At 44.9% G+C, this 14,420-nt stretch overlaps 1 protein-coding gene and 1 long non-coding RNA gene across 7 annotated transcripts in view; one reads left to right on the forward strand and one right to left on the reverse strand.

Moving 5' to 3' along the window:
- Positions 1–11,230, forward strand: part of LOC134927247 (uncharacterized) — a 179,913-nt gene extending 168,683 nt beyond the window's left edge. The window contains exons 3-5 of the long non-coding RNA XR_010177586.1: positions 3,968–4,062; positions 8,099–8,277; positions 9,597–11,230. This is a non-coding gene — a long non-coding RNA (uncharacterized LOC134927247). The remainder of the gene's footprint in view (positions 1–3,967; positions 4,063–8,098; positions 8,278–9,596) is intronic.
- The window catches only part of CDK14 (cyclin dependent kinase 14), a 1,134,790-nt gene that overhangs the window by 17,694 nt on the left and 1,102,676 nt on the right, over positions 1–14,420 (reverse strand). The window lies entirely within an intron of this gene.

Here is a 14,420-nt window from a genome sequence, read left to right on the forward strand (position 1 = left end):
ACAGATGTGTCTTGCTCACCGAGCGTTGTTGTGCTATATGGCGCGAGATGCATGGCATGACTTACAGATGTGCCTTGCTCACCGAGCGTTGTTGTGCTATATGGCACGACATGCATGGCATGACTTACAGATGTGTCTTGCTCACCGAGCGTTGTTGTGCTATATGGCGCGAGATGCATGGCATGACTTACAGATGTGTCTTGCTCACCGAGCGTTGTTGTGCTATATGGCACGACATGCATGGCATGACTTACAGATGTGTCTTGCTCACCGAGCGTTGTTGTACTATATGGCGCGAGATGCATGGCATGACTTACAGATGTGTATTGCTCACCGAGCGTTGTTGTGCTATATGGCGCGAGATGCATGACATGACTTACAGATGTGTCTTGCTCACCGAGCGTTGTTGTGCTATATGGCGCGAGATGCATGACATGACTTACAGATGTGTCTTGCTCACCGAGCGTTGTTGTGCTATATGGCGCGAGATGCATGGCATGACTTACAGATGTGTATTGCTCACCGAGCGTTGTTGTGCTATATGGCGCGAGATGCATGGCATGACTTACAGATGTGTCTTGCTCACCGAGCGTTGTTGTGCTATATGGCGCGAGATGCATGGCATGACTTACAGATGTGTCTTGCTCACCGAGCGTTGTTGTACTATATGGCGCGAGATGCATGGCATGACTTACAGACGTGCCCTTGCTCACCGAGCGTTGTTGTACTATATGGCGCGAGATGCATGGCATGACTTACCGATGTGTCCTTGCTCACCGAGCGTTGTTGTGCTATATGGCGCGAGATGCATGGCATGACTTACAGATGTGTCTTGCTCACCGAGCGTTGTTGTGCTATATGGCGCGAGATGCATGGCATGACTTACAGATGTGTATTGCTCACCGAGCGTTGTTGTGCTATATGGCGCGAGATGCATGGCATGACTTACAGATGTGTCTTGCTCACCGAGCGTTGTTGTGCTATATGGCGCGAGATGCATGGCATGACTTACAGATGTGTCTTGCTCACCGAGCGTTGTTGTGCTATATGGCGCGAGATGCATGGCATGACTTACAGATGTGTCTTGCTCACCGAGCGTTGTTGTGCTATATGGCGCGAGATGCATGGCATGACTTACAGATGTGTCTTGCTCACCGAGCGTTGTTGTGCTATATGGCGCGAGATGCATGGCATGACTTACAGATGTGTCTTGCTCACCGAGCGTCGTTGTGCTATATGGCGCGAGATGCATGGCATGACTTACAGATGTGCCCTTGCTCACCGAGCGTTGTGCTACATGGCACGAGATGCATGGCATGAGTTACAGATGTGTCTTGCTCACCTAGCGTTGTTGTGCTATATGGCACGACATGCATAGCATGACTTACAGATGTGTCTTGCTCACCGAGCGTTGTTGTGCTATATGGCGCGAGATGCATGGCATGACTTACAGATGTGTCCTGCTCACCGAGCGTTGTTGCAATATGTGGCAGGAGACACGTGGCATGACTTAGTCGCTGCGCCACAGAGACTTTTGCACTCTAGCATCTGTTTTGCATCCCAGTCGCACACAAACAGGACGGTATAGTACTGAGGGCATAGAATGTGCAGGATACTTGCACTCGTGTCAGTGTAGATTTGCACAATGTTGTGTGATGAGACGCATAGCACGGCTCAGTCATATTGGTTCCTGGTACTTTTCCCTTTTTCTCAGATTATTGTACCTGTCGCACTGCTATAACGCTCAAATGCATTAGTGGTGTACAGGGCACGCAGACCTTGTGCTTTTGTCGCATTATCATTGCGAAGCGGATGCAGATTCAAAGAAAAATACTGCACACAGCACCTATATATTTTGTGTCTTCTTAAGATCAGCCTGACGTCCATACTGTGCATAATCCTTGTTTTACGGATTGTCCTTAATTACATAAAGTTGTATACGTCAATAAACAACTATGGAACCAAGGAGATTATATTGAGCTTTGACGTATTAATATTGTGTTATATTACATTATTACAATATTATTATATATATTATTATATTGAGTAATTTTGGGATGTATAGCAACTGTATTTCTGGAAGGATGTGATCATTCTCTTTCATTTATTTGTGTTCCGAAATTGATACAATGGACCCATCGCAACTAGGGCTAGGTACGTGGGGGTGTTAGGGTTAGCGGCATGGGTCTTCAACCTGCGGCCTTCCAGCTGCTGTGGAACTACACTTCCCAGCATGCCGCCTCAGTTTTAGAATTCCTTAATGGCAAAACTGTGGCAGGGTATGCTGGGATGTGTAGTTCCACAGCAGCTGGAGGGTTGCAGGTTGAAGACACATGGGTTAGCGACTAGGGGAGTGGTTAGCCATAGCCGCCACCCCACGAGATTTAGCTCTACCCATCACCACCATAGGTTTAGACCTAGCCGCACCCCAGGAGGGTCAGGGTTAGGGCGGAGGGGGGGTTTAGTCTAATTCCTCTCCACAGGTGTCGGCATTCTTGGTTTTGGGATGCCGGGATCAATCAGCATCGCTAGTGCTAGTATCATAGAGAACCCTTTCCATACTGCGCACCATAAATGCAGCTAATCAGCATCCCTAGTGCTGGTAGCATAGAGAACCCTTTCCATACTGTGCACCATAAATGCAGCTAATAAGCATCCCTAGTGCTGGTAGCATAGAGAACCCTTTCCATACTGCGCACCATAAATGCAGCTAATCAGCATCGCTAGTGCTAGTATCATAGAGAACCCTTTCCATACTGCGCACCATAAATGCAGCTAATCAGCATCCCTAGTGCTGGTAGCATAGAGAACCCTTTCCATACTGTGCACCATAAATGCAGCTAATCAGCATCCCTAGTGCTGGTAGCATAGAGAACCCTTTCCATACTGCGCACCATAAATGCAGCTAATCAGCATCGCTAGTGCTAGTATCATAGAGAACCCTTTCCATACTGCGCACCATAAATGCAGCTAATCAGCATCCCTAGTGCTGGTAGCATAGAGAACCCTTTCCATACTGCGCACCATAAATGCAGCTAATCAGCATCGCTAGTGCTAGTATCATAGAGAACCCTTTCCATACTGTGCACCATAAATGCAGCTAATCAGCATCCCTAGTGCTGGTAGCATAGAGAACCCTTTCCATACTGTGCACCATAAATGCAGCTAATCAGCATCCCTAGTGCTGGTAGCATAGAGAACCCTTTCCATACTGCGCACCATAAATGCAGCTAATCAGCATCGCTAGTGCTAGTATCATAGAGAACCCTTTCCATACTGTGCACCATAAATGCAGCTAATCAGCATCGCTAGTGCTAGTATCATAGAGAACCCTTTCCATACTGCGCACCATAAATGCAGCTAATCAGCATCCCTAGTGCTGGTAGCATAGAGAACCCTTTCCATACTGTGCACCATAAATGCAGCTAATCAGCATCCCTAGTGCTGGTAGTATAGAGAACCCTTTCCATACTGTGCACCATAAATGAAGCTAATCAGCATCCCTAGTGCTGGTAGTATAGAGAACCCTTTCCATACTGTGCACCATAAATGCAGCTTACACTGTAATGTTGTATATAGATTTCTGCATATCGTTGACTTGCGTCCCCATACGCCTAGAGAGTCATTCAGGAATAGACAATACTGTAACTGTAATGTAATGTCACTATATAGTTCTTTCATATAGATTCTGTTCCATTGGCTGCAGAACTTTGATCTTGTCCAGAATTGGATGAAGAATAAAAACCTGGAACCACTCTTCAATACTGTATCAGTGCAGATGGTAAAGAATAAACTCGGACTAAATGCCCCCCATAGTGTCCTTACATGTCCTCTTATGAACACTGCTCTAAATTCACGTTTTAGCTATTAATATAATGTAAAACACAGTAAATCTGCAGAATAAAGCACCTAACAACCTTGTGTCAATGCAGAAAAACTAAATAACAAGCTTTATCTTTTTCCACAGGACAAAGCTGACATTTTGGGGGGATTCAAGTCCTGAAAAAAACGCCATGCTGTAAAAAGGGATGAAAACCGAAATTAGGATCCCCCGCTGTGCAGGTGAATGACCTGTGGGAGCCGACCCTGCCTGCCAGGATTTCTCCACATCGCAAGCATCAGGCACAGAGCAATTGATTAGATCATCTTCTACCTGCCACCGACCAGGCTCAGGAGACTAATTAGAGGAAGTAGTGCCGGCACAGAACCCCATTGACACCTAATTTGCTCAGCCGTAGGCCTTGGGGAGAATGCATTATCTGTGCAGCTGCACTTTCTGCCTTGCTGAATTTAGACATAAGCAGACCGGGGCTTCTAAGAACAATGAATTTCACCCCAGCACAATGACGCTCTGAGCAATACACACAAATACATATAGAAAGTGGAATAATCCAGGGGCTGCCTAGCTCCCTTCCCAGAGATTTTCTCACGGATAAGCACAATTTTTCCAAAAACAGAAGAATAACTAAATAAATGACAATATAAATTGTGCTATAAATCTAAGCATTCAAAAAATATTTAGCATTAAAATTAAATAATTTTATAGCATGCACTTATAGCTCTAATCTCCCCCCCCCCTCCCCTAAATGCTTGCCCAGCGCACGTGATGTCATGGCGCCAAAGAACAGAGCTGGTGAGCAGGAAGATCAGTGGCTGGTGCATCTTCAGGCACCCTGCACGCTGCAAAAGGGTACATCCAGGGTACCAATTGTGCCGTCCACTTGGTGGTACAAAAGGAGCCGCATTCATCCAGTGCGGCTCCATCGCATACGAGAGTTCCCGGCGTCACTGGGCGATCTGTTTGCATAGTCACGCTGGGAGCGCACAGAGACGCGCACATTCCAGTGAATGTGACACGTGCGCGCCCCAGACGCGGCAATAGGCACGTCCGCCCCAGGCACAGATGGAGCATCGGTTAGCGACGCGGGGATAGGGGCACCCAGGTACAGACGGAGCCACGGTTAGCGGGATTTTGACCTGCCGGGAACCCGACAGTCGGGAATATGACTGCATACAGTTTGTAGGATTACAACAGCTGCACACAATACTCAAATGTATTGTCATTTTAAAGGGTTGTACAAAATGTATTGATTTATAAGTGTCATTAAAGTATTCTAACATTTTCCTGCAGATTTAAAGAAATTGTTATATTTAAATATGAAATGACTGATTCCGGATCACTCGGATCTCTTTGTGTGGATGCACATATCGAGTATTAGAAAATCACTAGGAAAATAGCCACCGCACCATTTTCCTGGAGTCCTGCACATGCGCACTAGATTTTACACAGAGTTAGGGTCTCCTAGTGTTCCTTGTGCTCAGAAGCTACTGGCTAGAGAGGAGGGGGCCCATATGCACTGCACATGCCCCCTCCTCTCTTTTATACGCCCCTGGAATGCGCAGAATCAGGTTTATGCGTTTTTGCACATCTCAGGACGGATCTTAGCTGAATCCCTCTTCCCTTCCCTTGCATACGGGGAAGGAAAGTCTGATTCAGACGGACCACTCGCACCTAGCATATTTATGTTACAATTGCACAAGGAGGGAAATGGCGTTCCCTTGTTGGGGAATTACTGCTTAGAGGTCATCTTAAATCACTGATGCATGAAATTGGGGTCATAACAATTAAAATTACCGCCACTACAACTTGGCTTATTCCAATCTTGGCCAGTCTGTTAGAAGGATTAACAAATTTTACTTTAAAATTATCATTATTTATACAATGCACTCACACAAATATAAGAAGACCATACAAACTCCACACAGAGACGTGGTTGGAATCAAACTCATTACCCCATTGATGTGAAGCAGCAATGTTAACCACTGTGCCACTCTATGTGACATCTTTAAACTTTCTCATAAATCAAAAATATACAATTCAATAGAAAGGGAAGCATACCAGAATATTATTTAGTATAATGTTAAGAGGATAATAAGATATCTTACTCATGCACTATATAGAATGTTGTACTACTTTCTTTAAAATATAAGGGCATTAGTGTTATAAATATGTAGCAGAATTTCTGTGCACACCAGCGGATGCCTTACAACTACAAACAGTCCAGTTACTTAACCAGCATTGAAGATAAAGCAGGTACAGCTGTACTCACTGTTATATACAATGGTACTGTAGATGGAGCGAAGCTTGAGCGTTACGGGGTGTCATACTGCTCACCAGCCAGTGAGTGTATGTAGGTACCTGGTAGCTGGATAATGCTGGAACAGCTATTATATCGCAGGTAAACACCGGTCTCACTGGAGCTAAGTGGAAGACTCCTGTCTCCCACTGTGGTACTCTCACAGTGTCAAGATGGCCCCACACAAGCTCAGTAGTAGCCTCGGTGGCCATCTTGATACAGGGAAGCTTCCCTTGAGGAGCAGCAACATGGAGTTTGTGAAGTAGCGCACTCCACTTTCAACAATTAGTGGTAACCAGTGGCCGCTCCAGAAGTGGGGCTGCAGCATCATCCAAAACTAAAATAGAGGGGCACACCAACTGCCACCCACAACACTGCCAAAACATTGCCGGCCGGGACCCACTGGTAGTTGGTTTGACTCCCCTATTTAAATGTTGGACCGCACTGCAGCCCCACCTCTGCATCCGCCAATGACGGTAACCTTGGAGTTTCGTAACCTTTATAAAATCGCTTGCCTCTGGCATTGTGCGTCATTTCACACGATCACAGAACCCCATGGGGGAGATGTACTGAGCAGTGAAAAGAGTGGTGATGTGAGTCAGTGGAGAAGCTGCCCATGGCAACCAATCAACTGCTACTTATAATTTTATAGACTGCACTTGATAAATGTTACCTCAGTGATGATTGGCTGCCATGGGCCAATTCTCCACTCTTTTCACTCTTAGTACATCTTCCTCCATGTCTGATATGTGTATATTTCACATATACAGTACTTACCCTGTGTCGGCACTGCAGGTTTTTACTGGTCTGCTCCGTTACCGTCGATCTGGTGGGAGCCTTTGGGGCATGATATAGACGGGACAGGTCATCCTCGGTTATTAAGATATATGTCTACACAAACACATACATGTAGCATTTGCAGCAATTCAACATGACTTTAATACAGTTTATATCCTCTAGTGTTGATGAGTATCCCAGTATTTTCCATGCTGCCCCACTCAGTTTGCAAATGGAATAAAGAATAAACCTGGAAAGCCTCAATGAATAAAGACCACAATACTGTCACTCACATGCTGAGGATCACTTCCCATTTGGACTAAACCCTTCTATTGTGTGATTTTGCCACATCCTCGTCCTCCTCTTCCATACTGAATCAGCTCTCCATGGTCTTAGAGCACTGTTAGATAATAATATAAACCCAGAAGGGGAGAAGTAGTGAGTGGGGACATCTCTTGTGGATCTTGTTTTACTATGCCTCCAAATCCCCCCACTCCAGCTATACTGTACTCTGGTAAATTTCATTTAACGCCATGACTAAGACTTCCATTGCGTGACCATACTTCCTTTACTCTCATTATTCTTTTTGCTATGGCAATTTTGGATTTCACAGTGCGCTAACTGCATCAAGAGGAGAGTGGTCCTTTACCTAACAGCGACTTTGTAACTGGCTTTGATACGTAGACCTATGACCTCCTCAGTACACGCAACATACAGACCCTAAGCTGCATCATGTCACTTACTGAAAGTCATGATTGCACCAGCGAGAATGAAAGTGAATTCCAGTAACGTAATTCATTCTGTTGTCATTTTAAATGTTAGCGACATTTCCCAACATTTCTTTCTTAATTTCTATAATTGATTTTATAAATAATAATTGATTTAATGAATAATTAAAATGTGTTGCAGCCAGTGTGTAAAGTAATGTCAAATGCAATGGTACAATTAAATGCCCTAGAGCCAATGGATTTAAATCACGGCTGTAAAAGAAATGGCATAAATATAAAAGAAATCTTTTACGTGGCTTGTTCCAGAACTGTAAAAGCACAGTGCCATTTATCCATATTTAAATGCCTTTGAGATTTGCTGTGTGCTGCCATTTTTTTACAGAGTCCTTTTGCCCTCTAGAGAATGCCGTAATTTATTTTGAAAACTCTTTTTTTTCTCTTCCTTTGACACTCCAGCAAAACCCCTCTCTTACCCCTACATTGTCTAAGGAGATTTGCTGTGCAAAGAACAAAGTCTCCCATGCCTTCTGCAATTACCATTTGAATCAGCTTCCAGAGCACAAAGAATGGTGAGATTTCCAATAGGAATCTGTGTGTGTAAAAGAACCGCGCTTCCATTGGTCAGTCCTGAACAGGTGATGAATGACACTTTTAATGTTTGTATACAATTTTATTTAACTCAAAATGGAAAACATAGATAAAATAAACTCACTGTATAAAAAAATAAAAACTTTTTGAAATATAAAAAAAACTCACCTACTTAGAACTTTCTATATAAATCTACTGTATATACAACAGATGTATCTCACATTCATCAGTCCATTCAATACACAAGTAATGTTAGTATATGTATATGTTACATTAAATAATATCTGTATAAAGCCATGAGGGCTCATTTATCAATGAGTGATAAAACTCATTGCTAATTATAAAACTCGATGCGCATGATAAATGGTGCTCCAGCCAATCAGCTCCTGTCTGTCGTGTGTGTGTGTGTGTGTGTGTGTGTGTGTGTGTGTGTGTGTGTGTGTGTGTGTGTGTGTGTGTGTGTGTGTGTGTGAAAAATGACAGTTGGGAGCTAATTAGCTGGAGCACCATTTATCATACGCAATAGGTTTTATCATTCACATCTTGTTTTATCACTCATTGATAAATGGGCTTTCGGCATGCTGGTTCTTGTACTACAACTATAATCCACAATTATAAAGAGACCAAACATAATACAGGTCGGGTACCCGTTACCGGATACCTGTTAACCGAAATATTCCGAAAACCGGAATATTTCAGTCCTACAGTGACGTCATGACGTGGCCGGCGTCATGGCGTCACTGGAGTCTGCGGCCAATCACAGACAGGTGGGGGAGTGGCTTTGCAGCCATTCCCTCACCGCCGCTGACTCCAAGTACCCGCTGTGGACCAGCTGCTGACTCCCCAGGACTCGCCATTGACTCCCGCGGACCCTCCGGACACCTTTGCCAACACGCCGGACCCCCCGGACACATCTGCATAACAGGTAATCTGTTATCCAGAAAAATCCCACATCCGGAATGCTCCTGGTCCCGAGCATTCCGGATATGGGATACTCAACCTGTATCAGTAAATAATGTATTATTAATAATGTCAGTATAACTACAATAAAATGCTGCTTCTCCCAGGTTCCATACACTACGTATCGATACACCTAGTACTGTACATCCAATGGAAAACAAAGGGCACACCTGTGAGTAATTTACGACACAAGGATGCATCACTGAGCACATACTGTATTGAGATAGATGCAATAAACTGAAGCTTCTCTAGTAAACACTGGATTCTCTCAGGCAGCAGTATCTCCAGAATCACCTACAAGTAAGGTGCACACCGCCTCGTTGCAAAGTCATCCAATTCAAATTTGAATAACATAGATATTAAAAACTCATACATAAATGAATGTTAACAAGGCTTATCTCAACAGGTTCTGCGGGCAGTCATCACATCCCTTGCCTTGTTGGTATGATGCACTCTGAGCTGATCCGGAGAATTAGAGAAGGAAGAAGATAAAGCCATCCTCTATATCACAGCTGGACTAAGTCTGTGTTGCGGGAAGACACCCTACGCGTTTCATCTTTATAATATCATCACATCTATGGATTTCTGCATCGCAAAGGACATATTTATAGTTTACAGCTGTTTCTATTTCAATGTTTCTTCAACTGTCACTGCTAAAGGTGCAATAAAGTGTTGATCCAAAATAGGAATGTACACCCCACTAATTAAATTAATTAATATAGATAATCATTATATCATGAATTATCTGTGGAGCCGTCTGGGAGCCCGGGACGTGCAACCATAACCGTTTCAGCAGTGCCCATTTATTAAATCATCCCACATCCCCATCTCATCTCCGGACACCATATAACGTCAGCGTCTCACGGGTAGAAACGGATGACTCACACTTAATTGTTCAGAATAAAAAATAAAACAAAATGGAAAGACCAATATACTTAAGTAAGATAGATTTCAAAATGCCAAAATACCTACATTACTCTATGTCTAGATTCATAATAATTTACATCTGGCAAGAATCCCAGAGGCCTAAAGATTTGAGCTATAAATGGAGTTTTAAAGCCTGGATTATGTTTTATGCAAAAGGGAATAAAGTTAGTTACATAAAACCGGGTATAGTAAGCACATCAACCTATCACAGCTAACACGAACATATAGAGTAAGTCCTATTTCGTGTCCTCATTTAGGTTACCTGCTGGTCCCTGGGCATTTTTATGTGCTATTAAAGTTTTGGTGGTAACTCCAGAGGATGACGTTTTGTCCGTAATGATAAAATAACCGATAAAGTGATTATTATGCATATATCGTACAATCGCCATTCGTGTTTATTTCTCATCATTTGGTATACTGTAGAAAGACATTTTACCTTACACACCATAAAGTGTGCAAGTCTTAAATATATTACATTACTCAAGTACCAAACTACAGTAAGCATGCACTCAGTGGCAAATTTACCCATGGCCTCAGCCCCCCAGTAACCTCTGCCACCTCAGTGAGCCAGTTGCAGTCCATGACTGCACTGGCTACTCTGTGACTGGCAATGATTTCCCATTGGAAGTGCTACATGTCAGTCACAGACAGGACAGACAGCCCCAGGAGGAGGTGTTTGCTCCCTCTGGGACTGCCAGGCCGGGCTGCGACAGGAAGAACGCGTGCTTCCAGTGGGAAGTCACTCCCTACCTTCTGGGCAACCCTACCCGGCTTCTATGGGCTGTAGCTAATGCAGTCCATAGAAACCAGTGTTTTGCGCATGAGCGGCTCCACCACAACTTGTGCTGGTCCCAGCGCCAGCGAGATCCATTGCACAGGTGCCATCACCTGGCCGGCCAGGGCTGTCTCCTCTCCGAGTCCAGGCACAGGTAGCGGCAGTCCCCCTCCTACAAGCAGGTAGGAGCCGCTGCTGTCTAACATTAACATGTAATAAAGATGGCTATACAGGTTGAGTATCCCATATCCAAATATTCCGGAATACGGAATATTCCGAAATACGGACTTTTTTGAGTGAGACTGAGATAGTGAAACCTTTGTTTTTTGATGGCTCAATGTACACAACCTTTGTTTAATACTCAAAGTTATTAAAATATTGTATTAAATGACCTTCAGGCTGTGTGTATAAGGTGTATGTGTGACATAAATGAATTCTTGTCACGATCCGGGTATCTGGACGCCATTTCTTACCCATCAGATGCCTCCTAAGGCTGGCTCAGCGCTCCAGGACCGGATCCCATCTGTTATCCTAATGTTCACATTCCTGCATCCTCTCCTGTCTCTCTGAGACGCTGTCACAGTAACGCCTTATTACATCTGGCATGGCGTCTCCCGCGGCCTCCGCCGCCGTCCCTGAGCTTCTGCATGCAGAGTGTCAGAGTGGCGATTACGTCAGCCGCGGCCTCCGCTGTGTCCGCGTGGTTGGATGTGCACTTGTCAGCCTGGCGTCTCCTGTCTCCAGTGGCCGGCGCCGCCATTACTGTTTTCATTACCACATGGATTACAAACCAAACTTCCCTCCAAGTGTCTGCATGGGCGCAGCCATCTTGGATTCTGTCAGCTGATCATTTCCTCCAATCTGTTGTCAGTATTGTTAATCTGCATAATTGCCTAGCCAATCCCTTCCTTGCTGCAGGTATAAATACACTGTGCCTGAGCAAGGAAGGCGTCAGTGCTTTGGTTGTCAAACCTAGTTCCTGTTTGTCTCTCTCCTGTGATTGTCTTCCAGGTTCCAGCTCCTGTCTCAAGACTTCCACCATAGAGACCCGCACCAGCATTCCACCTGCGGTGTAGCCTGACTCTCCAATCCATTGTGGATTCATCTGTTTCCAGCTACAACATTACCTGCTTCCAGCTCAGCTTCCAGCAGAGTACAGCTTCCCTTAAAGGGCCGGTGTCCTTTCTACACTTTACCACTCTCCACCGGTATTATTATTTCTCCGCTCTCAAGTTCTACATTTCAGTTCATATTTCATCGCTCCCAAGTTCATTTATTATTTAACTGGTTCCAGCCAGTATCCACTCCGTGCTAACAACAGTCTGGTTCCAGCCAGTATCCACAGCAGCTGTTTTATCTTCAGCAACCCAGCTTTTCCTGGAACACCAGCTGGCACAATCCTGGGTTATCTCCACTGCTACAGTCGGGCCTGGTAAGGACTTTCCATCTAGAAGATCATAAGAACTATCTCACACTACCAGTGCCCTGTGGCTCCTGCCATCCTGTAGTACCCAGGAACTGTATTTATTCTTTGCTGACTTTTACATTTTCTTTTACTGCTGCTGTGTTGCGGAGTTGTCATAATAAACATCATTGACTTTTATCCAAGTTGTCGTGGTCACGCCTTCGGGCAGTTATTATTCATGTTACTTACATGTCCAGGGGTCTGATACAACCTCCCAGGTTCCGGTACATCTCAGCCCCTACAACTGAGGCTGCCTCCCGTCAGCTCAGGCCCTCAGTTGTGACAATTCTGTGCTTAGATTTAGGTCCCATCACCATGACATCTCATTATGGTATGCAATTATTCCAAAATACAGAAAAGTCCGATATCCAAAATTCCTCTAGTCCCAAGCATTTGTACTGAGTGATTTAGTTTCCTCCATTCAATCGCATTGACCAATCATTGAACTGTGTGTGGACTTATCTCATCCTATCAAAATTCATTCAGGTTGGATTTACCTGGATCTGGAAGCTAAGCAAGAGATGATGTCATTGCAATCTAGTTGTTTGGTACAAATTGGGTTTTCATAAATGTGGTCTAATAGCTCACTGACTTAATTATTCCGTGGCTAACCATAGAAAACGGATTGTAAAACCTGTGGAACTACTGGAAGTAAAAATCATCCGCAGCAAATAGAGTTTTCTGTGTCTTTGATATGTGCAGCACGGTAACGCAAGACTTATACAGCAGAGTCGCCATGAGACAAGTCAGCACCGGCACTATACAGTGCTCATTGGCGCCCCTCTGCTGGTGTAATGCTTCTAGACAGGCCTGGGTGTACCCCATTCCCCCTCTTAGTGAACCTGTTATTCAGTGACGAAGGGGATGAGATAGCATTTCACGCAGGCTGGGCACGTGGGAGTATCTTGCACATTCTCGCACTGTGCACGTCTACAGCCAAGCTTATGAAGGCATGGGTGATGTCGAGGTGCGCGGAGAACAATGTATTTACATCTGTCATATTTTAATAACTATATTCTGATGCCACTTGAGCAATAATTCACAATGCAGACATGTTGTAACATAGTATAGAAGCATTTCAAATAAAAAGTATATTCCTGTAAATATGCTGAGTTTCAGAGGATTATCACCAGAAAGTCTGCTACCAGGGCTATACTGACAGAGGCAGCAAACAACGGGAATGTTTCCTGACAATTCGTAATACATTATCAGACAAATGTACAGCTCCCACACAAAGCCCATTTAGCGAGAGTTCATCTGGTCATATGACAAATCAAGAAGAGTTACATGCCGTGTTAGGGAACAGGTCAGAAAACATATGGTGACTATGCAAAAAAAATATATATATACTGTATATATCTCCTATATAATAGCCCAGATCTGTTACTCTGTGGATAACGCTGGGCGTGGCTAGGAGCTCTCATTGGGTTAGCAGCAGGTCCATCACACCCAGTCCACAGCTGATTGGGCGAGAAATGCCCTCCCACACAGATTACATCCAATGGGAGGCTTTGCCCTTTGGCTGCTGTTCCCAGAGCAGGATTAACAATGGGGGCGGGATTTACTAAAGGGAAAATGCAGTAAAACCCCCATTTTACCGCATTTTCATGTGTACTAACCCCCTGACCGCCGCGTTTTCACCCATAGGGTATCGCCATCTTTTTATGGTGATACCCTATAGAAGCCTATGGCACTCTCACCGCCGCCGACGGATCCCGCCGCGGCCCCGCTCACGACGACCCCCCCTTCCCCCCGGCATACCTGAGAGACTGCTGGTGCGGCCCCCCTCCTCCTTCTCCCCCGCAGAACAGCCTTGTCTCCTTCCGGCTGCAGGGGGGAGGAGGAGAAGCCCGGGGACTCCCTGCGCACTTCACCTCCCGGGTCTGGGAGGTGACGGAGACCTCTGCTGACCCCCGCAGACATCATCGCAAGGGTCCTCCTATACCGCATTGCGATACTAATCGCATATGTTAGTAAATATGCAATTAGTATCGCTGCGGTAGTTGGCGAGGGGCGGCAATGTTTTATAGTACATCCCACCCTGGGGCTGATGGAGCTGCAGC

Source organism: Pseudophryne corroboree, chromosome 5 (assembly GCF_028390025.1).
Source record: "Pseudophryne corroboree isolate aPseCor3 chromosome 5, aPseCor3.hap2, whole genome shotgun sequence".
Lineage (NCBI taxonomy): Eukaryota > Metazoa > Chordata > Amphibia > Anura > Myobatrachidae > Pseudophryne > Pseudophryne corroboree.